Genomic DNA, 26,896 nt, shown 5'->3' on the forward strand with positions numbered 1-26,896 from the left:
GACATTCTTCCCTTTTCATAAGAAATCTCCAAGAGATATGCTAGCTGCTGGTTTTTAAATTTAAAGCTATTATTATTGGGCTGTAGAGGTGATAAATCAGTTAAGAGTACTGATTATTCTTCCAGAGGACCTGGGTTCAATTCTCAGCACCCACATGGCAGCTCACAGCTGTCTGTGACTCCAGTCCCACGGGATCTGATGCCCTTTTCTAGACGCCATAGGCACCAGGCACACAAGTGGTGCACAGGCATACAATGCAGGCAAAACACCCATACACATATGTAGTGGGTAGCTGTTCCAGCTTTGACCTGGAAGTTCTACCCTTAGTGAGGCTTCTGGTAACTGCCATGCCCACCTATGACTTGCCCCTGGGGCGGGTCCGAGACGGGAGCCCTTAAGACCCGGGATCCGGATGTGCTGGCTCTCTTGGTTCCTTGTGATCCTGAATGCTGGAGGGTAGACCTAGCAGAGTTCTCCAGAGAACCCCCGCTGGACTGCACCTCAATGCTCCCGGATCCTGTAACTAACCCCTTTACCGGCTGTAAGTTACCCCAAAATAAACCTCCTTTTAACTACGTGGAGTTGCCTTAATGAAGTAATTCAGCCCAATATACATAAAAAAATAAAGTAATAAAATACTGTTAATATTATTATTATTGTGTGTATACATATGTGTGAACGGGCACAACTTCGTGACTTGGTTCTCTCCTTTCACTGCTTTCCATGTTACATGGGATAGAGCAGCACCTTCATACCCACTTAGCCGTTTCCTGGCTCCTGTCTCTAGTCCTATTTTGGACGGTGGGGAGACAGGAGTCTCACTGTGTAGCCCTAGCTGGCCTGCAACTTGCTATGTAGACCAGGCTCACCTCAAACTCACACCTGCCTCTGCCTCTGCCTCCTGAGCGCTGGATTAAAGGTGTGCACCACTACACAGCCTACCTGCAGTTCTTAGTCCAAACGAGTAAGGGAGTAGAGGAGGAGGTGGCCCCACTGCACGGCCTCTTGTCCAGTGTGATCTTTAAAGCCACCACCAAACGCTGTGTCCGGACTCATCCTTCTCCTCTGCTCCTTGCTGTTGTTACTGCCAATCTTTTTTTGTTTTGTTTTGGTTTGTTCGTTTTTTTTGTTTTGTTTTGTTTTGTTTTGTTTTGTTTTGTTTTTGTTTTTTGAGTCAGGGTTTCTCTGTGTAGCTTTGCGTCTTTCCTGGAACTCACTCTGTAGCCCAGGTTGGCCTCGAACTCACAGAGATCTGCCTGGCTCTGCCTCCTGAGTGCTGGGATTAAAGGGTGCACCACCACCCAGCCGTTACTGCCAATCTTGACCCCGGGCTGGGGAATGACTACCAGCTGGGCCGTGTAACCAGGACTGGTCCAGCCCTCTGCCCTGCCTCCTTCTGTTAATGTCAGGCAGACTCTTCTTACACCATCTTAGACTTGCTGTTCTACTTTAAGAAGGAAAGGAAAGCTCTGGATTTGCTTAATCTTAATCTTGGCAATAGAGAAACAGTTTTTTTTGTTTGTTTGGTTTTTTTTTTTTGGTTTCTTGCCCAAAAAGATATAGGACTTTGTGTCTGTTTAAACAGACAAGTCACCTAGCATTCCCTTAGATGGGTGATTCAAGTAACTGGGCCTGTGGACCAGAGAGGACTCCAGCACTCTCTGACCCCATCCCCCACCCCTACTCCCTTATTCCCTTAGTCCACCATCCTCACTCCCACCCCCGCACGCCCATCCCCAGGCTCTGTGAATTGCAGCGAGTCCCACCAGCACTACAGCCTTGTCCCCTGTGGAAGGAGGCACAAGGGAGCCCATGGGGCCTCTGAGAAATTCAAGGGCCCTGGAGGAGCATCCTTCCTAGGTCTAGGGCTGAGGGAAGGCCAGAGAGCTAACTTTTTAGGACACACAGAAGAACCCGGTCGTCAAGGCACATAGGACTTATATGCAACATGGACATTAATGCACAAAATTAGAGGCAAATGAGCAGTCTTGATTGTTTTCTGAGTCCACAAAGTTGTCCACTGATTTTCACACGTGCCCATTCACATGTCAGGACGGCTCATGGTACCGGTATGCACTGAATTTGATTTTTTTTTAAATGTATTAGAATACCTATTTCAATTACTGAAGTTTGCGGAGCCCCTTGTGCTTAATGCAGGAGACAAGAGCTACGCTTTTCCCAGGCTCGTTCTGAGCAAGGCCAAGTGACATAGGGGTGCTGAGAGTCCTGCCTCATCCCTGAGTGAAGTGCAGAACAGTAACAGAAAGCATGCCACCTGCACCTGTCCCTAAAGTCACCCAACAGGGCCCTTCTACAGCCAGCACTTCTGCCCACAGTCATTTGGCCTCAAGGTGGGTCTAACCTTGGCTAGAAGCAGGAAACACCAGAAAAGCATGAAGAATCCCAACAACTGAGCTGGGTGTGGTGGGGCAGGCCTTTAATCTCAGCACTCAAGATGCAGAATCTCTGAGTTCGAGGCCAGCCTGGTCTACAGAGGTAGTTCCAGGACAGCCAGGGCTATACAAAGAAACCCTATCTCAAAAAAAAAAAAAAAAAAAAAGAATCCCAACACTCACTTCACCAGCATCTGGAAGTGGGATTTGGTATCTGGAATTGGAACCCAGAACCTGGAAATTGAACCCAGCTCCCAGAAGTTGAATCCAGCATCTGGAAGTGGAGCCCAACATCTGGAAGTGGCAATGCATCTTAGTTTGCCCCCAAAGGAAAAAAAAAATGTGCCCCAGAACATGGGATTTTCACTACTTAAAGCTGAGACAGTCCAGGGCAATTTGGGGTGATGGCCCCTTGAATTCTGTTTTTCCGTGTGAAGGCCTGACAGAGACCCATGGTGAATAAACATTTTCAACGAATCGGCTGTGCGTCCCCCAATCCTGGAAACCATCTATTTTCCTGAAACAGCTAAAGGGATATAGGTAGATACGGGAAATGAAAGCAGATTCCCAGAGATAGTGGCTTCTTGTTCTGGGCAGACACTGGGAGGAAAAATGGCTGAAAGGCCTGGATCAGGCTTCTAAACTGCATCAATTTGGTGGGGTGGGGAGGAACACCCCATGGCCCTATCAAACACTCAAGCCAGCCTCTGTTTAGGGACTCCTAGCCTCAGGCCTCTCCCCTCCTGAGGGCTAGAGCTGTTGCTGTCCCTTTCTCTGTCCCCTGTCTCTGTCTTCTTTGTCTGTGCCGGGAACCAAATCCCCATGAACCCACAGACGCCTGCCAATAGCCCCTGCCACACTTCCCTCTAACCAAAAACACTGTTCAAGGGATGGCGGGACCGTGTGGACTGACCTCCTTGGCAAGCTGAAGGACAAAAAAAAACCCACAGCAAGTATAAAAGCCAAGAACCAACCTGCTTTGAAAATAAGGTTTTACGACAAAATTTTTGAGGACAAAAGAGTATGTAAGTAGAGACACCCCCACATCTCAGCAAAGCTGCGCTAGCTTGCATGACCCTGAGAGCGGGCAGGCAGGAAGGACAAGGACGGGAAAGAGTCATCTGAGGTATTAAATGTGGTAGATGGCCACGTCAGAACATTACTGGGCTCCGGGCTCACGTCACTCTCACAGAAAACTACCTTATTCTTTGACCTTGTCACGGTTGTCTGTGTGGCCATCAGAGGGTTAATTGAACAAAATCGGAGATAGATTTGAGGAGACAGCGCTATATTAAGTTAGGAGGAAGCATTCCCACGGTTTTGATTTACAGAAGGAAGGGAAACATCGGCCATCTTCTATTCTTTCACTCTTGCCTGGAGGGTAAAGGAAAGATAAACTTGCAGAAAATTCTAAAAAAGCTGCTTTAATCCCCAGAGTCTCTCAGATGTTTTTTTCATTTACAGACAATACCAGGTCAGTTTTTAAATGCAGGCAGACACACCTTAGCAACTCTCTCAAGAATCTCCAGGTAGTCGGGAGTGGGAGAGCTTGCTATTTTAATTCTGAGATTTCCAAGAGAATTGCAAAAGGAAAATCCATTTATCCATTCTGCTTTTTTTTTTTTTTTTTTAAACAGGAAAGTTGTTTTTAAACTTCTCTGTTCTCCCCATAGTCCAGGCGTGTTTGCTGGGCTATTGAGAGACTGTGAAATTGCACAGGCTTTTCTAAAAGTAAAGAAAGCTCTAGGCCCTCTGAGAAAGCCGTCTGACAGGTAACGAAGGCCCTCTGGGGGCTCGATGGATGCTTCATTAAGCGTTTCCGTTTCCGTGGGAGTTGAAGCTGATGCTGGAAGACTCACCCAGAGAGCTTGGATCAAACTAAAGACTGCAGCCAGCATGGGAACCGTGATCCCCAGCCACTGAGCTCTCCACAAAGGGGACAAAGGTTCTTCTGGGAGCTGATTGCAGGCCGTTAAGGCATACCACAGTAGCCCTTCCCACTCAGTATCAGAAATCCCATTATACAGGTGAGAAAAATACAAATCACAAGTGTTCTCTGGCTTGTCTGAAGCAGTAGGGGCTGAACAGGAATGAGACATGAACAGCCAGGTTCTGTGCTTTCTGGCCCTCTCCCTATTTACTGGTCCCAAGAGAGCAGCGCCAGAAGATACAAACCAAGTCCGCCCCCCTCTGACGAACCTAGGAAATGCATTGGCTCCACTTCCCAGGAGTTCCCTAGGGATCTACAGAAGAAAATGAGACAGTCGCCGAGGAATTTAAACTCTGAGGTGAAATCATTTCCTCCAAGTTATTATTTATTTAATGACAAAGACATGCCACTAAAAAGTAGCCTGTGTGTGCTAACCTTTGGGAAGACCTGAGTCCGTCGGCAATTATATATGGAATATTGAAGGATTATGAGGGCAGTTTTCCTTCACCTCCGTTCCCTTCTCCCCATGACAGTTTTAAAAAGTCACGTTCATTTATTTTATCATTTAGACACATATTTCAACCCTGTTCTCCAGTGCTAGCTCTGTCTGAGCACAGCTATCTATAAGCAAGCTTGTCTCTCAGCAGATGGACCCCAAATGATGGAGACTGACTCTTGCCACACTTGGAGCGTGTTTGTAGAAGCCACCAGCCCAAATTCGAAACTATTTTTGAGACCTGGCATGCTGTGGGCCCTTTTCTGAGTCCAGGCTGCTTAAATAAAAGGGAAGTTGGGATAGACTTATGAGAGATTTTACTTTTTAAAAAAAATCAAAATATGAGATGCATTTGTTCTGACTGATGGTGACCGATCAGAATAGATCTAGAGAAGAGGATGCATGCTTCTGTAAGTCCTTAGGTTTTGCCTTATTTTACAAAGTTGAGTTCCCGAGCTAGAGGTGTAGCTCCTTCAATAGAGCGCTTACCTGGTATTCATTCACAAAGCCCTGGGTTACATCCCCAGCATCACAGGAACCTGGAGTGCTGGTGCTCATCTGCAATCCCAGCACTCGGAAGATAGAAGCAGAGGAATCAGAAGTTAGAGATCATCCTCAACTATACACAGAGTTGGAGGCTAGCCCGGACTACATGAGACCCTGTCTGAAAGATAGGGGGGAAATAGGAAAGGAGGGACGGAGGGAAAGACACACACACACACACACACACACACACACACACACACACACACACACCACGCACACATACACACAGAGAGAGAGAGAGAGAGAGAGAGAGAGAGAGAGAGAGAGAGAGAGAGAGAGAGAAACTTAGCAGAGTTTCAAAAGACTACACAGAATAAATAGAGGACTCAGTGTGTGGTTGGTTTTAGCTAATTTCTTGAACTGATGATGGAAGTACACGGTATACATTTCAAAAGAGAAAAAAGACTTTACAGTAGAAAGTACATCCTTCTACTCTGGACCTGGGCCACCTGGCTCATCAGCCCTGATACAACCTTGCCAGCTTTTATCCTTTGGGATATTTCTATGCTTCCCTACAGTACTTCTTTTCAGTTTTTAACCTCAGAGCATACTACACAGCCTGTTCTATACATCACCCCCTATTTCAACCACACATCTCAGAATGCCTCCTATCCATATGTAGAATTGAAACAAGGAGGACCAGTGCGCTGCATCTCTGAGAGCACCCTGTAACGTTATAACCTTGGAAGCAGATGATTGCTCATTCTTGGGATTAAAAGATCTTTTCCTCTTTGGAGGTACCTCCAAAGCATGTCTGGAAATGCAGCTTCTAATCTTACCTTCGTTTATGAGACTGGCTGACACATGTCACCTATATACATTTCAATTTAATTTTCTTCTTCAGTGAACTTTTCTCCTTTAAGAAGAGAGCATCTTGATTTGAGTTTCATTCCAAGGAGAATTTGATGAGGCTTAATTCAAAAGCAAGCAGCAGGTGCTGTGGAGGAAGGGCAGGTCTGGGGACCCAGTCTGCAGAGGACAACACAGGACTAATCCCTGAGCTTCTTGACATGCTGGACTTGGTTCCTCTTAAACTGTGTATGTATATCTGCGTGTGTTCATAAGTATGCATGTGTACATGTGCACACACACGTGTAGATCAGAGAACAACTTAAGCTGTCATTCCTCATGACCACTTTGAGACAGGACCTTCCGTTGGCCTGGAGCTCCATTAAGGCCCTTTGTAATTAGGCCTGGCCAAATCTAGGGAATAGCATATCCTCAGAGAGCAATATGGGCCAGCCTTTTTAAGAACGGGCATTCTAAAGCCAGGTGTGGTGGTGCACACCTTTAATCCCAGCACTCGGGAGGCAGAGGCAGGAGGATCTCTGTGAGTTCTAGGCCAGTCTGGTCTACAGAATGAGATCCAGCACAGCCAGAGCTGTTGGACAGAGAAATCTTGTCTCAAAAAAAAAAAAAAAAAAAAAAAGTGGGCAATCTAGGAAAACTCAGGTGTCTGTGTATGCCTGAATGCATGCACAAGTGTGTGTCTGTGTGTGTGTCTGTGTGGACATCTGTGTGTGTGTGGACATCTGTGTGGAGGCAGACGTTGGTTGGTGTTGAGTGTTTTTCCTCAGTGACTCTTCATGTTATTGTTTTGCGACAGGGTCTCTCACTGAACCTGGAGCTCATCAGTTTGACTGCCTAGGCTAAAAAGCCCAAGTGATCCTCCTGTCTCTCCCTCCTGGTGCTGGGATTACAGGCACACACTACCACACCAAGCTTTATGTGGGTGCTAGCCACCCAGCTCAGGTTCCCGTGCCCCTGTGACAAGCCACCTCTCCAGCTTCAGCTTTTAAGTCCACTCAGCTCCAGAAAGGATTGACGGTCCCTTGGAAATAGCTAGGCACTCTACGCACAGAGCTTCAATTTCTTGTCCCAGAGTGGAGGGGGTAAACCTGACATCCGTCCTTTTCCCTTCCAAGGCTCCTGACATGGAGGGCAGCAGACATTGGTTGGGGAGAATTGGATCAAGCAGCAACCTTGCCTGGAGGTCCTCTGGGTTAAACGCATGCAGCGTTCCCACGAAACACAGTCAAACGCTCTTGGAAGGATGTCAAAATACGTCTCTTGATCCCCACATACTCCTCCCCCAAAGATGCTTCCAAGGATAGTTTCCGACTAGCCTCGTGTTCCGTGAAGATCAGGGCAGCTCAGATTAATATCAACATTTCATAGAGTCTAATAACAAAATGCTCCACAAAGATGTTGTCTATCAAAAGTACATGAGACAAAGACTTCGTAATATTAAGACCAGATGTGGGAAATATCGGAGAAGGGATTTACTTTCGGCATACCCAGTGAGATACAGGAAAAATGTATGCAATATCAAACGAATGTGGCTTTTGCTGGATTTTTTTCCCCCCACAAATATTGACCAGTAACAAAGCAATTTGTGCTTAAAGATATAATCAAAAAAAAAAAAAAAAAAATGGCGGTTTCGTTCTTGGCAGGAGCTCCTCTTAGCACTAAGCCATAATAGCTCAATAAATAAACAAAGTCACCTTTCATTGTCCTCAAGTGCTGGGGGAGGGCAAACGGTCCACCTTCTCTCCAGCACCCACCCATTTACATCATAATTACTCCCCCGGTGACAGCCAGCGGGGTTAGAGAGGCCAGCAAGCGGGACAGTCCCCAGACAGAAATGTTTCTCTCTCCGTGAAAGGCGGATCCCATTAAGAGAGGGTCATCTGGGACTCATGGGTGGGATTCTTGCTGCCCTTCCCGCCTGACGCCCCTCAAAACACAAACAGAGGGACACAGGTTAAAAGCAGGTAAGAACCTCACAATGACCAAATGGATACTTGGTGACACCAAATGACCACAGATGTGATTCCTACAGAGATACCCCCCAGTCTGCTGCTAGGACTTTCCGGGCTACCTTGCCACGCCCTGACGCTAGGCGATAGAGCTCACAGCAGATACTCCAGCAGAGGAGGGTGCACCCCTGTGTTTCAGATTTCCTGGCTATTGTCAATTTGTCCAGCAAGCTCCACATTATCTACACTTAAGAGACTTTTAATTTCCTTCCTTAATAACAAAAATCTGTCCAAGGTGGTTATAAAATGTGTATTTATTTACCTCTGGGACAAGGGCTGAGGGTCATGTGAACGTGCTACGGGTTAGGGAGGAAGAAGGGGATGAGGGGGAAATCTGCTTTTCTTTTTCTTAAACGGCTCCAGCCCCCTGGGTCTCATCCTCCCTCGCTCTGGCTGATCTCAGGAACAAAGCTGTTCAGACCTGGGGGCTCATTCACCTGAGTACCCCGGGCCACTTGAACCTTTGCTGAGGTGATCCCAAGTCCCTGCAGCAAAGGCTCGGACTGATCGTTAGAGGAAAAGTCAGGGACGCCCACCTCTGGGCAGTGCGTCTTGTCTGCTGCAAACTGCAGCCATGAGCTCAGTGTGACCCCATCGGGAGATTCTGGAAAGTTCTTCAGGAGCTCCATAGCCACCTCAGGACAGGGAACGGCTTTTGCAGAAATGAGTTATGGGCATGTGGCCTATACCACCTTAAATGTCTGCTAGTTGGTTCTCTGCAGGAAAAGGCCAGAGAGAGAACAGAAAGCATGCAGGAGATTGTTCTCAAGTAGACAGTCCTGTTGGATGCTGCCGATTTTAGCTGCCCTGTGTCTTTACCTGCTTGAAAGAAGAGCAGTATATTCCGGGAGGAAAGAGCTCTGAAGAAATGTATTTAACATCCTCTATTCTGTCTGTGATCCAAGGTCTAATGAGAGAGGGTGACCAGGAGCTGGGGCACCCAAGATACAGTCAGTGCAGGGTAGGTAAGGGAACTAAGGTGGCCCTGACAGCTGGGCCGGAGCTGGTAACCTGAGAAACCGAAGTGTCCTTGGTGAGGGTTCATCACCAAGTGGGAAGAACTCCCCGAGGCCTGTGAGCCAGCCTCAGAGGAACACAGAGCCCCAAATCCACCAGGTCAGTGATAATAATAGCTACCACTTCCTGGGTGTTGGTTAGAATTTGCACCCTTGTTAATTCATTCTGTCCTCACAACAGCAGCCTCATTTTGCAGATGAGGCACCAAGGTTCAACAGCTTGCCTAAGGTCGTGCAGCGATTAGCAGCAGTTTTTGAGTCCAGCAGAGTGAGCCTGATGCTACGTTCTAACCATGGTGTTGAGAGATCATGCCCAACAGGCAAGATAGGGCACCAGATGAATTTTTGTTTTCTTAAGAGCTAGTGTGCCGGGCGGCAATGGCGCACATGCCTTTAGTCCCAGCACTCGGGAGGCAGAGCCAGGCGGATCTCTGTGAGTTCGAGGTCAGCCTGGTCTACAGAGCAAGCAAGATCCAGGACAGGAAAAAAAAGAAAAAGAAAAAGAAAAGAAAAAGAAAAAAAAGAGTTAGTGTAACCTGGTGAGAGTAGTAGTTGTGTGGGAGGCGGGGGAGGTAGTGATGGACAGAGACTCACAACCAAAGAAACAGAGGAGACCACGGTGGTGATCTAGCTATGATGAACAGTTCATGAAACTACACGGTGGCAATACAGGGGGAGAGGGGTGTTCCACAGTGGCAATACGGTGGCGGGGGGGGGGGGCGCGGGAGACAGCCAGACTAACCCAGAACTCTACTGGAAGCCCAAAGGCTGCTGGGCATCGCAGCCCACACATCACTCTCCTGCTTGCCTTGAGCTGCTGAGATGTCTCTTCTTTGGAGTGAGTTCCCGACGTTCTCTTGATGGCTCTCTCCATCCTTCTTGCCCTGAGACCAAGCTTGCGTCCCCACACAGAGCAAACACGGGATGGAGTCCAAGTGTCTAGCTGGAAACATCTGGAAACAAGACAGGAGCCCTACAGAGACGCGAACACCCAGAAGAGCAAGCCGCCTTGCAGAGAGTGAAAGAGCCAGAGGCCTCCGAGGTGGAGGGGCCGGCAGGGTATAGGAGGGGAGATGTCCTGTCCGTGACTGAAACTGTCGTCTGGGGCACGGGAAAGGGTCATGGCTGTAGAGGTCATCTACAAGGAGGTGTTAATGAAGCCATGAGAATGGACGAGCTCAGAGAAAGGCAAATGACAGGTGAGAAGGGGCGGGGCCTGAAAGAAGCCCTTTGTTGGAGAAGACAAAGGAAGAGGAGAGGAGACTGGGCAGGAGCGGTCCAGGAGGTAAGGGGAGAAGAAAAGAGGGCAGGTTAGAGGGCAGCCCCTTCTTTGGAGCTGACAGATGTTCTTATCAGCTGGGACAGGAACTTTCACAGCCAGAGGCCCAACCCCCACCCCGTCACAAGAGCTCTCTGCAGAAAAGTCTCCCTTAGGGAATAACAGAGAGTCAAGATGAGCCTGAACTTGGGAGAGCGTGGGGTCATTTTGAGAAACTTTGCAAAGCGCCCCTTGCCTAAGGATGCATGCCTCCATCCTTCTTGGGCTCCGTTCCAGTTAGAACAGGTTGTACTGCCCAAGAAGAACACCATAGGTGAGTTACACCACACCGGAGTGAACGGAGTCTCTGCAAGCAGGTTTTGGAGCAGAGTCCAAAGATAAGGATCAGGTCACTAGGCTCACAAAGGCATGATGACAGGAGGTAAGGCAAGCAGCAGAGATTAAATATTTGGTAACTTTGCCAAAGCGGGATCTGCCAGGGGTTGTCAGCCAACTCCCCGTGTTTATTCGCTGATGGGTCAACATGCCAACAATAAGGCCCAAGCAAGCAAGTGGTTAGAACTCACTATGACCCAATTAACTGTCTACATATGACTAGGCATTTTTAGCCTGTCCACTGAATGGAAAGGCAGACTCCCAGGCCCATGGAGTGCCAGGAGTCATGAGAGGAAGAGCTGAAACCTGGCCCTTCAGATGAGCAGTGACACCTGTATAGATCTCAATGTTGCAGGAGCCCCGGACAGACATGGGGTCTCATCCTGCAGAACCTAATGGAAAAAGAGCCGTTTGAGTCACCTCTTCCAGATGCAGAGATCTTTGGTGGAGATAGAACCAAGGTCTCCAGCCTGAGGCCAACAGTGGGAGAGAAGTCAGGGACAGGGGAGGGGTACAGCACAGGAATCAAGTGACTGAGGGCCGACTGGCCCCTGGATGAGGAAGGCCTGAAATGTCACTTGAAGGAACAAGGCTTTGGATGGATTAGAGGCCAGAAAAGCCCAGCATGAAAGCAAGCAAGGCAGGCAGGCAAGCAGGGCGGGAGGGAGGGAGGGAAGGAGGGAAGGAGGGAGGGAGGGAGGGAGAGAAGGAGGAAGGAAGGGAGGAGGGAGGAAGGAACAGAAGCAAGAAAGGGGAAAAAAAAGAAGCATTGTGTGCCCTGTGGAAGCTGGATAGCATGAGAGCTAGAACATAAACCATTCAGATCCCTGTTGCAACTCAAACATGGTCTCCGGGCATTCTTTAACCTGAGTAACGAGACCAGGGTACTTGTAGTGTGGATTTCAAAGGCTGATTAGAGAACAAGCTGGGACCATGCACACCCACATGGTACCTTTCATGTTGAGAGTTTGATCATCACTTTCTGAGTTACCAAACCTGCAGGAACATTAGAGACGGAGTTTTCTAGGATTTGTCCATCCCCATTGGTCATGACTCGAAGAAACTGAGGCATCTACACTGAGACATTAAGAATCTGCCAGCTAAGCGGATTCTCTCTGCTCTTGGTACATTAGTGGCCTGGGCTGGTTCAGCCATAGTCCCATGAACCAAGTTTAATCAAGTAGGACTGTGAACTCAAGAACCAGGCTAAGGAGTGAGTGGGGACATAGGACAGGGAGACATGAAGAGAGACACGGCCTGAAGTCCCAGGGCAGAGAGAAGGCAGTACATGCAGAGAGCAGAATGGGACACGTGAGGAATGGGGTGGAGAGGGCTGGTGTGTAGCCTAGCTGACAGAGCACTTGCCGAGCATCCCTGAATCCCTGGGTTTGATCCCCAGTACTGCATTAACCAGGTGTGAATCCTGAGAGTCAGAGGTCCAAGGTTATCCTAAGTTACATGGTGAATTTGAGATGAGCCTGGGCTACATGAGATCCCACGGAGGGAAGTGGGAAGAGAGGAAAAAGAAAAGGAGGAGCAAGAAAGGAGAGAGGAGAGGGAGATAGGAGGGGAAAAAAAGTACCCCAACCCACTAACTCCGTGGAGGCAGGGTAGGTTCTGTCTCGCCCCCACTAAAGCTCTGCATTTAGCCAGAGCTGCAGGGAGGGTGCTTCCCAAGCCCTCTTTGGTGTAGTTCACCGCCATCTTGTGGCCTTCCCTGCTCTGGCTGCCTTCACAGTGAGCCTCCGACCTCGCATCTTGGCATTCAAGCCTTGGTCCCGGGGTTGAAAGGGTTAGACAGGTCTTGTAGTTAGGGCACATGCTGACTTCCTCCAGTGTCCCATAGAGCAGTAACCAAAGCTAATCCTTCGCTCTGGAAGCTCTGGAAGTCTTATCTCCACAAGCTGGATCTTACTGATAAGGACACTGAGGTGTGCAGAGCCTGACTTGTCTGCATAGTTCACCCAACAAACACCGAATGCCAGTGCGTTTTTCTGGGAAGACCCGGGCAGGGGCAGGGAGGGGCAGGGGAGCTGCTGGTGCATGCAGCCGAGGCCACAGCAGGAGCCAGGGTCTTGGGTACAGCTGTCCATGAGTCATCTGTAAGATTAAAAACTCCACTTTGGAGGCCAGTGGGTAGGGAGGCACTTTGCTGCCAACCTGGGTTCCATCCCCAGAACCCACACGGTGGAAAGACGGAGCCAATCACTGCAAGTTACCCTCTCCCCTCCACATACATGCATGTGAATGTGCTCAAGGGCACACAAGCTCTCATGCACATGCGGGCACACACACACACACACACACACACACATTTTTTTTTTATGTTTAAAAAAAAAACACTTTGGGCCATCTCTGGCTGAGTTTTGTAGAACAGTCTTAATATGTAAAGGAGCTAGGAGAAGCCAGGCCACTGATGGCAAAACTCAATCAATCTCAAAATGTCACTCCATTATTAGTATAACCTAGATTTTTCCTTCTTTTTTTTCTTCGACTATCAAGATGTAAACTTATGTAGAAGATCCAGAAGGGACAAGTTTGAAATTCTGTTGATGAAAGCTGTCCATTCCAGCCCACTCACTGTGAATGTGGGAAAGTCACAATCGAAGGGTTACATCCAGGTGAAAAAAGCCACGGAAGCCACAGTCGCCGTGAATCTTCACTTAACACCGTTTCTAAAACTTTCTAGGAAAATGAGATTTTTCATATATGGATAAGAAAATAGCTCAGAGCAGGAGAGCTGGCCCTGCCCCCCCTCCATGGAAGAGCTGGCCCTCACACTCGGTAGAGATGATCCCCACACTTGGTAGAGATGACCCCACTCCACAACAGGCAGGCAAGGAAGAGCTGGCCCCTATGGCACAGGCCTGGGAGAGCTGGCTCGACACCTCGCCTGAGGGGGACAGTCCCAGTGGCCTGGACCAACCAGCTCAGCTGCCACCCAACCCCACATCCTGGACCTTTGATTGGCCCACCCTAACATCTACCAAATCTGTGACCTGCTGGGGTGGGTGAAGGGACTGGTCCTGTGGAGCGATAACCATAGGATTACCATGACTTGGGGCAACAGCAGGATGTCTGAGAGTTTTGGTGAGGTCCAGTGATGGTGATGTGCCAGAAGACTTGAATCAGACCAATGACTCGTTGCAATGGCCATTTTGTGGGTGGGACTGATTGGACAAAAGGGTATACTGCATGACACACCACAGCAACTAACGCCACTCAGATGAATAAAGGAGTGTTGGAAAGACAGGGGACTGAGGTGGTGTGTGTGTGTGTGTGTGTGTGTGTGTGTGTGTGTGTGTGTGTGTTGTTTTTAATTGAATAGGAGGGGGCTGTTGGGGGAAGCTGGAGGAGTGAGGGAAGGATTCGGAGAACTGGGAGGTGAGCAAGACTGGGGTGTATGATGTGAAATTTCCAAAGAACCAATAAAGAATTACGTTTTAAAAAGAAGAGAAAATAGCTCATGCACTCTTGATGTCCTTCAGCAGAATCTCTTATCCCCTTAGGATGAGCATCTGCTGCTTTCATCCCCTTAGGATGAGCAACTTTACCATCAAGTATCCTAGAGACATCTCCTGGGATACATTTATCATTTGTCTCTACTGCTCAGGTCCCCCGACTTGTACTCCACCTCCCTACACTTGTAATTCCCAGTGATATCAGAAATGACGTGAATGTGGAGGCAAGCGCACATATGCTTCCAATATGCCATTCATCCGTGTTACATTTGGAGAATGTTTAGCAACAACCACAAAATTGGAACCTTGAACTTGAAAAAATGTCTGGGAATGTTGTGAGTCAGGATTCCCTAAGCCAAACATCACAGCTTCCAGAAAATGACCTTCAAAGCAAATCTTGGAGGTTTGAAGGTGAAAAAGAGGGGTCAGAGATACTAATCTGAGCATTTCTCACTCTTACACAAAAGAAATGTTAAAAATATGAGGGGCGGGGACTCGCCTGAGCTCTCTCTCACCTCTACAGTTCTTAGAGAAAATATCCAGACTTATGAAAGACAATGAGGACATTCTAAGAAGAAAGCTTACAGCTCTAAATGCCTACATTGAAAAAAAAAAAAGGTGGAGAGATCTCAAACAAACAACCTAATGATGCAGATGCATATCCGGGCATCAGACAAACAAGAGCAATCCAACCCCAAAAGCAGTAGATGGAAGAAACAGCTAAGACCAGAGCAGAGATTAATTAAATTGAATGAACAAACAAACAAAATACAAAGAGAATTAGGTAGGACTCTAGAGGAGGAAAAACAGGGTACAAATGGGTGAAAATCTTCTCAGTTTACATTTGCTTGGTGGTTCCTTCAAAGATGGCAGTGGACAGATGCACCCCTTTGTGATTTTTAATAGTTCAAGATGCCTAATGAAACTGCACACACATTTATTGTCATTGTATGGACTAGAATGTCCATTCCGTAAGTGAGTATGGACGTCACAACGAGGAGAGCTGGCAGTAACATGCCTGAGTGCATAACAAAGCCAATTACTACCAAGTAAAGACTGTTTCTGAAGAAAATCTGAGCTGTGGGGTGTGTGAGGGGGGATGAGTACCAGAGCCATCGCTGAGGAAGAGAACAGAACACTGGGTGGGCTGCACTGACGTGAGCAGAGCCAGCCCTCCATGTGGAGTTAGTAGGGATCTATCACTCCATTCAGATTAATGTTTTTCTTTTTCTTCAATGCATTTCAAGTATATTTTATGCTCCTAAGCCTTCCAGGAGGTTGGACGGAACATGGTGTGTTGTTTTGCAATCTGGATGCTGGGGAGAAGCAGAGTCAATTTGGAAATAAAAGATATTTAATTGAATTGGCTTTTGTTTTGACAGATGTTTTATACAGTACTTTGTCTGTGAAGAACAAGATGTTCCAATAAATACTGGATAAGTGGGAGAGAAAATTTACTACGGGGCCGTAAATCAATTGGCAAGAGGTCGTAAACTGCAAGATTGGTGCTCAAAGCATTTATTAGATTATCAGACTCTAAGATTGATCTGTAGTTTTATCTACCTTCCCTCATCCGTCATTTTTATGGGATGTGAAAAAGAGTTATAAAGGATAAATTGCTTTAAAAATTAAAATATGGGTTTTAGACAAAGCAGTCCAGCAAGATGTGGAGCAGAGACTTTTTAAAGTGATGAACCCAGAGAAATATCCAAAATAGAAATATATTTGATACTATGTAGGAGGTAATTGCCAGTTTAATAGGAAATTAAACACTAAGATGGAGGAATGACAGAAGTCTTAAAATCCAGAGGGTCCTAAGGGGTTTTTGCATCAGAGTCCCATCATCTTACAAACGAGGGGACTCCAGTCTTCAAGATCAAGGGCTTCTACAGAAACCACCAGTCAGTGGCACCAATGACCCTCTTTGTACTAAAGATAATGCAAAAATGTTTGTTATTTTTTTTCTTTTTGGAGAGGAGATAATTTTAATACACACACACACACACACACACAATTTGAAGTTAAGACACATGCCATGGGTTGGGGAGATTGCTGCGTCACTAGAGTGCCTGCTGCAGAAACATGAGTCCAATCCCCAGCATAAAAAGGCCTGCACCATGGTATACAACTGTAACCCTGGCCCTGAGGAGGTGGAAATAGGAGTCTCTCTGAGCTTTACTGTCCAGCCACTCTAGTCAAATCTGTGAGCTATGGGTGCAGTGAGAAGCCTTGTTTCAAAAAAAATAAGATGGAGAGCAATTGAAGAAAACAGCCGCTGTTGACCTCTGCTCCTGCCCCACAATAGTACACAAAAGACACACATCCTAAACTCCTCATTTCTCCCATTCAGTACCGTGTTTTCAGGGTCAATGGATACCTGCCTACACACTTTGGCATGTTTTGGGGAATCTTTTATGCACCTCAAGTCTGTGTTTCGCATCCTTCTCTGTTGGCAATACCCTAGTGGCCCCAGAAAACAGACCTCTGCACCAAGCCCTGTGGATGAGGCAAGTGGACAAAAGCAACTATTTGAGGCTTGTGAGACTTCCTAGAACTTCCTACTTGGGTGATCTAAAGCCTGTGTCAAACTTAGATGCTCACTAACCCTCTCAGCCAAAGGCAGGGCCAAACTAAAATGATGCAAGCCAGACACTGGGGCGTCCAATTTAAGGAGTCACTCACTCTCAGAGGTCCCAGACTGGGAGGATGAGAATGTCTGCTGAAGGAAGAGCTGGCAGGTGGGATCAGCCTCTCTACAACCAGTCACTACATGCTATGTCATGAAGAACCAGGAGACAGAGGATCTGAAGACTGGCTGCTTCCTGATCAAAGTTGTGCTGACCCCAAGTGTTCTGGACCCTTGGATAGATGGTGTCCAGATTAAATGCAGACATTTAGTTGAGTTGGAATGTTAAAGAACTGCAAATAACCTTCTCATAGAGATACATCATAAATGCTAATGGGACATACTAAAAAATCTGCTTTTTTATATGAAATTCAAATTTGACTCATTGTCTATATTTTTATTTGCTAATTCTGACAATTTTATTCAAAGAGAGCTGAGAAAAGTCAACAAAGGCAAAGAGAAGGTTATGAAGGAAGGGGTCCAAGGAGAGTCACAGAGAGATCTAGACTACCATACTGCAAAATAAAAAAGAAGTAATAGAACATTCTGGAAAAATCCAAATACAGACTCTCAATCCAAAGTGCATGCCAGAACCTCCCTGGTAGCCCCACCTCAAATTAGCACACACACATTAAAAAAAAAAAAAAAGAACCACTGTCAAGCTAATTATATTATTTTTACAAATCAATAAATGTTTATTTAGTGTCATTTTCTATATGTACTGACTATGTGAAGAGAGCCAAATGAATCACTGAAGGCACTTCACGGGCTTTCATTGTTTTAGATTCTGTCGGTATCTGAGAAATTTCAGCTAATTCTCAGTCTGCATTTTACGAATTTCACCAAACTGATGCTGAGTCTAATGTCAGTCACAGGAGGACCACTGCTTGGGGGACTCTAAAGTTCAGTCTTCCAAGGCTACATATCGTGCCAGCAGGTTGACATCACAGAACCCCAGCGAAGTTCAGAAACAGAAGCATAGGAATGCTCTACCGTCGGCCTGAGAGGAGGGCTAAGCCCAGAGGAGTCACTGGTGGTGTGCATAAGGAGTGGAAAGACCCCTCCCTCAGACACTCTCTCCCATTCCCTCCATCAGATAGGGCAAAACACAAGGGTATGATGAACTCCAGAACATTCGGTTGACTCTCAGGGAAACCACTCTAGATGCACAGTGGAGAGGACAAGGCGATTTATCAAAACAGGAAGATGACATGAAAGATTGCAGGCTGAATGGGGAACACACCCCCGAGGCAGCAGACTTTTCAAAGAACCTGAAAGATGGGCAGAAGATGTGTCGGGGGAATCAATTTCTCAAAGAAAGTCTGCGTGACCCTCCACTCTAGGGTCACTCATGGTACTTCCTCAGCTTTAAAAATAAAAATCAGCTATTCATTCTGATATGTCTGTATCTGCAGGTGGAGGTGTGCATGTGTGTGGGAATGCATGTAGAAGTCAGAAGTTGATGGCAGGTGTCTTCTCAATCACTCTTCACTGCATTTTTTGAGTCAGGGTCTCTCGCTGAACCTGTAGCTTACTAGTTTGGCTAGACTGATTGGCCAACAAGTCCCGGGGAACTTCTTGTCTCAGTGCTGGTTTTACATGTGTGTACCTCCATGCACATTTTTTTAAATTTATCATGTGTATGGTTGTTTTGCTCTCAGGTACCCAGAGTCCAAAAGAGGAGTGTTGTATCCGTTGGCACTGTAGTTACAGATGAGTGTGAGCCACTCTGTGGGAGCTAGGAACTGAGCCCAGGTCCTCTGCAGGAGCAACCAGTGCTTTTAGTTACTGAGACATCTCTCCAGCCCCTCAGCTTTTTTTTTTTTTTTTTTTAAATGTGTTCTGGAGAATCCCTTACCTGACATGCTTGGAATCAAAAGTGTTTCAAATTCAGGACTTTTGTTGGGATTTTTGAATATTTCCATATCATGAAGGAGAGTTCATGGGGGATGGACTTCAAGTGTAAACATTGAATCACTCATGTTTCATATATACCTTATGCCACAGGTGAAGGCATTTCATACAATACTTAATAATCTTGTGCGTGAAATAGAAGCTCAGGGTGTGTTGCGGCTTTTTGCTAATTTCAAATAAGGGAGTACTGAAGACTGTACACCTGAGCATCTGGAATGCCTGAGCTTAGCCTGAGCTGGGGACACGGCTCTGTCAGTAAGGGGACTGCTGGGCAAGAATGTGGACTTCAGTTTGGTCCCTAGAAACTATGATTTAAAAGGAGGAGGAGGAGGAGGAGGAGGAGGAGGAGGAGGAGGAGGAGGAGGAAGAGGAGGAACAGCAGCGCTCCCTGGATGTGGTGGTGCACATCTTTAATTCCCATACTCAGCAGGGAGAGACAGGTAGATCTCTGAGTCTGAGACCAGCCTGGTCTACGCAAGTCCAGGCCAGTCACGGCTACACAGTGAAACCCTGTCCCCAGAAAAGAAATATAGAAAAAGGTGGGCATAGAGATGTGTGCTGTCATCCCAGAGCCGAGGAGGCAGAGACAGGGAGATCTCTGGGGCTTGCTCGTCAGTTAGTGAGCTCCAGGCTATGGAGAGACTATCTCAATAAACAAGGTGGACAGCCATCCTGAGAAGTAACACCAAAGATCAACCTTTGACCTTCACACACATGTGCACACAAATGAACCCAAACACACAAACAGGAACATGGGTAAGCATAGAACACAATTAAATGAACGCTCAACCCATGTCATGTCCTTGATTGATACTTGGACAAAAGGGGGGCATTGTGACTTGCCTAAAGAGTCCTCCCAGAAGAACTAGGTCTTCTGTATTCAGAGCACCATTAGAGCACATCTGGGTTAGACCTGGAGGTGAGGTACACCTGTGCATGGGTGTGCAATTTGCTCAGGGGGAGAGGAGCCAGAACACAACTGTTTTACCAAGTAACTTCATCAAGTTCCCGGTAACAAGGTCCCAATAGTCTGGTTTAGGAACAAGATGTTCCGTTCACATCATAACCTCAAGGCCAGAGTGGGGAATAAATATTGCTAATGTTTAATCATTGAATCTTGGGCTCTCTGGGAGTAATATATGCAATTCATCATATTTTCCTATTGTTTCCAATTTAAGTGGAAATCCTGTATTCACATTTTAAACTTGTGTGTGTGTGTGTGTGTGTGTGTGTGTGTGCGTGTGTGCCTGTGTGTGTGTTGAGGAGGGTGCATGTGCACATGTGTATACATGCATATGGAAGCCAGAGGACAAGCACAGGTGGCCTTCCTCAGGAACGTCACCAGACAGGGCCTCTCACTGGACTGGAGCTCACTGGCTACACAGGCAGGCAAGCCCCAGGAGCTCCCTCTCCCAGGCACCCCAGCACTAGAATTGAATGAGCTACATGCGCACTGTTTTGCTTCCGTCCTCTGTTGTTTCTCGGGTTCTGAAGAGCCAAACTCAGGTCCTCATGGTTCCAAGGCAAGCAGTGACTGAGCTCGCTTCCCGGCCTAAATGTTGAAATTGACAACAGCGATCAACAGGATCAGCCAACGAGCGCTGGCCGCTTACACAGCTATCTTCACTTCCGCCGAGCTTACACAGCTATCTTCACTTCCGCCGAGTTTGTGATGAAGCCTGGCCCACGCGGGGTGGGTCCACCATGGTCCTGCTGCTTTTCTGACTAACTGAGACCCAAACAATCAGAGCCAGGTGAGAAGAGCTAGGGAGTAGACTGTCCCCCTTATACCAGCATCTGAGGGTCCCGGGCTGGGAATGGCCATGCCTCACAAGTTCACAGAACGCTCAGAGTTGTAAGAGTCTCCTCCAAAAAATAAAATACTAATAATAATAACAAAAAAAATCAAGCTCAGCTGGGTTCTGATTTAACAGCATCTGGCAGGCTAACTATATTATTTTTGAACACACAGACATAAATTTGATATGAATAATAAAACAAGTATACCATGGACAAAGGAAATATAGAATTCACCTAATCTTCAAAAGAAATTCTATACTTGAATAATTAACTGCGCTCTATTTATAAAAGCAGAGTAATTGAAAACAGGATTTTTCGGTTGATTCATATAGCCTCTGAAATATTTATTATTGCAAGTCGAAAGATCTGTCTGGGGTTTGTCACCGAAAATGTCTAAACTCAGTGTCCAGATGTTTATTTAAGTTGCTCCCACAGAGTTCTAATGTCAATACCAGGGGTTATCAGAGAGCATCGCTGTGTATCTTCCCTGACTAATATTCTCATTTCTCCTGCATCTTTGATGTTTTCTTTCATTAAAATTCCTGGCCTAGATCCACAAAAATCTGCTGAGCTTGCATAAAAAATTAGTCCGCTGGTTTGACATCCAAGGATGCCCTGCATCTCCGCAAAGATAATATATATCAGTGGTTATCACTCAGGAACCACCATCAGCCATGTAGGGTCAGCTTCAGAAGGAAAAAGAGTTCAGAACCAAGACGTACAAATGCCTAGGTGTCTAAGGGCATACATTATCTTTCCCCAGCGTCATGCTAAGGGATTCCTCACCCCTAGCCCCGGTGCAAATTTTCTTTCACTCTCACACACCATGTCTTCTCTGAAAAAATTTAAAATAAAAGAAACCAGACTCTGTCTCAGCTCATTTCCCATAGCCGACTACAGAATATGACACCTGGGAGCATGTTTTAAAGATGTATTGTGGGTGTCCCTTCCCTTGGTATGAGACTTCAAAAGACAAAGAGCGTCTGTCTGTAGGGTGACCAGATGAGAATACGGACTTCCAGTTCCCCTTCCCAAAATGAACTGAATTTTATGCAAATTGTTGAAACACCTGAAACCCGAAGAAAACGAAGTTTGCATGAACTCTCAAAAGAGCCCAGTGCCCCTGAAGGTTGGTCCATTCTCCTACACTAGGCTGAGGTGGAAAGCCATGAGGTAAACTCAATTTCTCCACCACACATCATCTCTGGTTAAAAAGAATGGCATTTTGGCACGAACAGCGCTAAATAATGTCCCCTGGAAAGAAGGGGGTCACTTCTGTAGGAAGCTTAATTAGAAAATGTGATTAAATTGCCACAAACTCAAAGCCTGAGAAGTAGCATCCTATCACAACATAGTCAATAAATGTTTATTGGCTTCTCACTGAACATGTAGCCCAGCATTTCTGTATTAATAACTATTATGTAAAACTGGGTCTGTAGGTAAATGTCTTTGTGAAATGCTGTGTTAAATACAGTTAAATGAACTCTTTATCCCAAAGCTCTCGAACCTTCTAATATGTTAAAGTGATTTTGAGTTACCACAGGGAGAGGAGGGAAGCTGTTTCCTAAACGCATTTCCCCACCAAATTTCAATTGTCTCTGTATTTCTGTTCTGAGAGACCCATACGGAGACATGTGATCAGGCCCAGCCTGATCCATTTGGCAAATGATGATTCAGATCCCCAGAAATTAACTGACTTGGCCAAGCACTGTTAACAGAAAACCCAGGACTCCACCATCCACCACCCCCACCTTACCTCCCTCAACCCTTATCTCCTCCATACCCTTACCTCTCACCCTACCCTTACCTCCCCCTCCCCCTTCCCTCTCCCCACCCACCCTTACCTCCCTCCCACCCTTACCCCCCACCCTTCCCTTACCCCCCACCCACCCTTACCTCCCCCCACCCTTAACCCTGCCCTTCCCTTACCCTCCCACTCTTCCCTCCCCCTCCCTCTTACCTCCTCCCACCCACCCTTACCTCCCTCCCACCCTTACCCCCCACCCACCCTTACCCCCCACCTTACCCCCACCCACCCTTACCTCCCCCCACCTCCCCCCACCTTTAACCCCGCCCTTCCCTTACCCCCCACTCTTCCCTTACCCCCCCCCCCCCCCCCCGTTCCCTTCCCTCCATCACTCAGTTTGTCTCCGTTTGTCGCTGAGAGCCCAGAACTCTTCCTGGGAGCACTGTTTTTCTCTCTTGCTAACAGATTCATTTTCACTTCAGGTTGAGCCCAAATAGAACATAATTTATTTATTTACTTTAAATTTTATTATTAATGTATGTGCATGATGGTGGGGGCATGTGTGCCTCAGCACAATGGAAGAGTTAGATTTCTCCTTCCACCTTTATGCAGGCTCCAGACTTGCACTGCAAGCCCTTTACCTGCTAAGCCATCTCGACAGCCAAGGAGCACACTTTAAAAACCAGCACTTGAGGTGACACAGTATTAGCTGGTGATGTGCCTTAGCACTGTGAATAGGGACCTTAGAATGACTTCAGTACTTGGGATATGGAAGAAAGTGAACAAAAGCATTTGGAGGGGAGTTGAGTAGAATTCCTGTTTCCATTGCACATTTCCATTGCACTTTTCACTGGTCTATTGATTTTTAAGAAGAAAAGTTATAGTTTATTGTGTGGCATGTAATGGATGTTGGTGAGCACCAGTGGACAGGCAGGCTGGCAGGATAGATGGATGGATGGATGCATGCATGCATGGATGGATGGGTGGGTGGATGGATGGGTGGATGGATGGATGGATGGATGGATGGAAGGATGGATGGGTGGATGGATGGATGGAAGGATGGATGGGTGGATGGATGGATGGATGGGTGGAAGGATGGATGGAAGGATGGATGGGTGGATGGGTGGATGGGTGGATGGGTGGATGGATGGATGGATGGATGGGTTGATGGGTGGATGGGTGGATGGGTGGATGGGTGGATGGCCAACAAAGCAAACCAGGTTGCTCCCATAGATGGATGGATCCAACTAAGTAAGCCAACATGCAGTGTCTTGCTTTAAAGAAGGCCTCAAAGGTCTCATTCTCTTCCAGGTTGCTGATACAATGTGACAGGCCAGCCTCACCTCTTGCTGCCATGCCTTCCCCATCCAGATGCACTGTATCCCCCCTGGAATTATAAGCCAAAACAAACCCTTTCTCCAGGGGCCTAGGAGTGGGGGTGGGGAACACAGGGAGAGAGGGGAAAGGAGAGACTGCCAGCAAGAGAGCTTTCCAGCCTTTTGAAGAAGATCCAGCGCCACAGTTCCAGATGATGAAAAAAGAAAGTGATTTCTGTCTCCATTGATGACCGGGCTGTGCTACAGGGGCTAGGCCTGGACACTGAGAAGGCCGATGGCCGAACAGTACTGACCTTGGAGATTTCACAAAGAAAGCTAAATAGGAACAATGCAGTCGGTACCCACTAAGCAAAAATTTGTAAACATGAGCTTGGAGAGATGGTTAAGAGCACAGGAGCTGTTCTTGTAGAGGACATGGAATCAGATCTCAGAAACCACATGGCGGCTCACAACTCCAGTTACTGGTCTGTAACTCCAGTTCCAGGGGATCCATCGCCATCTTCTGGCCTCTACAGGCCCTGCACACATAGGGCACACACATGCAGGCAAACACTCATACACATAAAATCAAAATGAATCTTTACTGTAAAAGAAGTTTGCAAACTAGCTTTTTGTGTTGCTCATTCTTTTAAAATATGGAATAGAATTGAAAGCACATAACTGGGACATGTATCTAAGGTCAACAGTGGCAACAGTCTTAAGGTAAGGTACCCTGTTAGGAAAATAGTTTTGCCTAAAAACCTGGAAGTTATTAATGACTGTGTTGGGGACATCAAGTGTGTAATTTGGGTCTAGCACTCTAGTGGTGCAACCTCACAGTGTAGTTCCCAAAGTATGCTTTAGTGAAAGAGTTGCCTATGGAAATTTCTGGATGCCCGTGGTCCTTCCTGTTCCCCAGATGGTGTCAATGTAAACTTTAAGAGTTTTGCTCAGAACAGAAATTCCTTTTAACATTAATAACTTGGTGAATACTTCTGTATGCAGATTCTTCTGAAAAGAAATGTGTAGGTTCGGTCTGAAAGACTTCTCTCTTGGTTCTGAATGTGCCATGCCAAAAATTCCTAACAAAATAAATGTGTTTAAGAACATTTAAGCAAGCTGCATCACATCTGTGTTAGTCTCAATAAAGTGACTGTTTTCTAAGGGTGAGAAATTTAGTTTCCTCTTCTTTTTTTTAGGAATCAGTGGAACGCAAAGGAAGCAGTAACCTGGGGACACACAAGAGCAGCCACCCATGAACTCAGCCCAGGTGTGTATCCTGGGACCCAGAGTAGGGAAGGATCCCAGGGAAGGAATGTGGCAGGGCCTCCTGATGAGAAATCCCATCTGGGACCTCAGAAATCTGGATCCAATTCTGAGCTCCATCTCTAGCTCACCACATAATTAAGGGGCAACTTGGCTAATCTGTCCTTCACTTTGTCCTCTTTAAAACGATAGGATCTGGCCTCTCCCCACTTCTCAGGAATGCCATGTCAGCAGAGGCTGGGGATGTGGAGTGCCAATGGCCAAGTGGCTGTAGGCAGCCGGGAGCTGTGCCCAGCCCCAGCTGCCCTCCTGCCCCCAGCCTGTCTCACAAATCAATGCCTTTGGTCACACAGGGTCTGCTGGAAAGAACTCAAATGAGCTGTATACAACTCCAATCTTCCCTTTAGATAATGAGGCAAAAATCACATTTCTTCGGTGAAGCACAAATTTCAACTGCATACAAATATTTCCGTGAAATACAGCCATGTGTAGGCACACACAGGGAAGGGTCTGTTACGGAAGCAACTGCCTAAGAGTTGCAAGATGTGAATTCTGTTGTGGCTCTGGTGGGTGAGTGACCTGGGAAGTCTCTCAAATAGGAGCTATTGTTTACTGGAGGCCTACTACACGCTGGGCATTTGGCATGTCTGAATACATTCACATGCTGGCATGCCTGGCACATTATATTATGTGCTCCATACATGCTATCTGTACGATCAACTAATTTAATCTCCTGGTGGCTGTGCCAAAGGTCTTATTCCCATTGCGTAGGTGGGGAGAACTGGGGGACAGAGGAGCGGCTGTTCTACTACCCCGCCCAGACCCCTTCCAGAAGAGAGTACGTTCCCACAGCTGCTGGGAATGCTGCCAGACCAAGACCCTGTCAGCCCTCTTTGGAGACTGCCATCAGCTGAAGAGGGCTGGCTCACTCAAGGTCATGCTTTCTGCCAGGATCATGCTTTCTACACCCAGTGATTGGTCAGACATGGTAAAAGGGCCTGGCTTCCTGTATTAGTTTCCCGGAGCTGCCATAACGAATTACCACAAACTGGGTGGCTTAAAACAGCAGAAAGGTATTTCCTCAGAGCCGTGGGTACCAAGGCCTAAGTCCAGTTGCTGGCAGGCCGGCTCCTTCAGGAGGCTCTGGATGAATTAGTCCTTGCCTCTTCAAAACTCTTGGGGCCAGCAGGTCATCCTTGACATCCTTGACACTCTAGCGGGTCTGGGAGATGCTTCCTTCCCCTCTGCTTCTGACTTCTTTTGACCTTCATGCCAGCCTGAGGGGTGTCCAACCTCCCTCCCCTACCCATGTGTGTGTGTGTGTCTGTCTCACGTGTACTAGTTCATGTGTGTATATGTGTGTGCAAGTGTGTGCATGTGTGTGCATGGAGGCCAGAGGTCAAATCCAGTGTCTTCCTTCCTCACTCACTCTCCTCTATAGACAGGGTTCTCACTGAAGCTGGAGCTCCCTGATTACCTAGACAGGCTGGCCAGTGAACTCCAGGGATCCTCCTGACTTTGCCTTCCCAGCTCTTGAATTCCAGGAGCACACTCTGCTTTTATGTGGGTGCTAGGGATTCAAACTCAGGGCCTCACGTTTTTACAGCAAGCATTTTACCCACTGAGACGCCTCCCTCTCCTCTCTCCTAGGACCACAGCCATTGTGTTTAAGACTTCCTCTAAACAGAGTGGTTCTATCTGGAAATGAGATCCAGTGTCCTGATGCTACCGTCACAGGCACTGAGGGTTAGCACTAGGGCCATTAGTCAGTCCTTTCCAGTCCCCACAGGGAACCTGAGCTGAAGCAGTGTCCCATCTCCACGAGATCACCTGAGGCCTTTGCAGAGACCTCCTCACAGCCCTGCCATCTCCCTTCAAGTCCACTTCTCTCCTCCTCATTCTCCCAGGTCCA

At 47.1% G+C, this 26,896-nt stretch overlaps 1 long non-coding RNA gene across 3 annotated transcripts in view; it reads left to right on the forward strand.

Annotated features, from left to right (window-relative positions):
- Nucleotides 1–7,979: 7,979 nt before the first annotated feature.
- LOC131915177 (uncharacterized) overlaps nucleotides 7,980–26,896 on the forward strand; it is a 31,245-nt gene continuing 12,328 nt past the window's right edge. For all 3 annotated transcript variants that reach the window (XR_009380280.1, XR_009380282.1, XR_009380281.1), the window contains exons 1-3: nucleotides 7,980–8,139; nucleotides 10,113–10,399; nucleotides 24,918–24,988. This is a non-coding gene — a long non-coding RNA (uncharacterized LOC131915177). The remainder of the gene's footprint in view (nucleotides 8,140–10,112; nucleotides 10,400–24,917; nucleotides 24,989–26,896) is intronic.

Source organism: Peromyscus eremicus, chromosome 7 (assembly GCF_949786415.1).
Source record: "Peromyscus eremicus chromosome 7, PerEre_H2_v1, whole genome shotgun sequence".
Classification (NCBI taxonomy): domain Eukaryota; kingdom Metazoa; phylum Chordata; class Mammalia; order Rodentia; family Cricetidae; genus Peromyscus; species Peromyscus eremicus.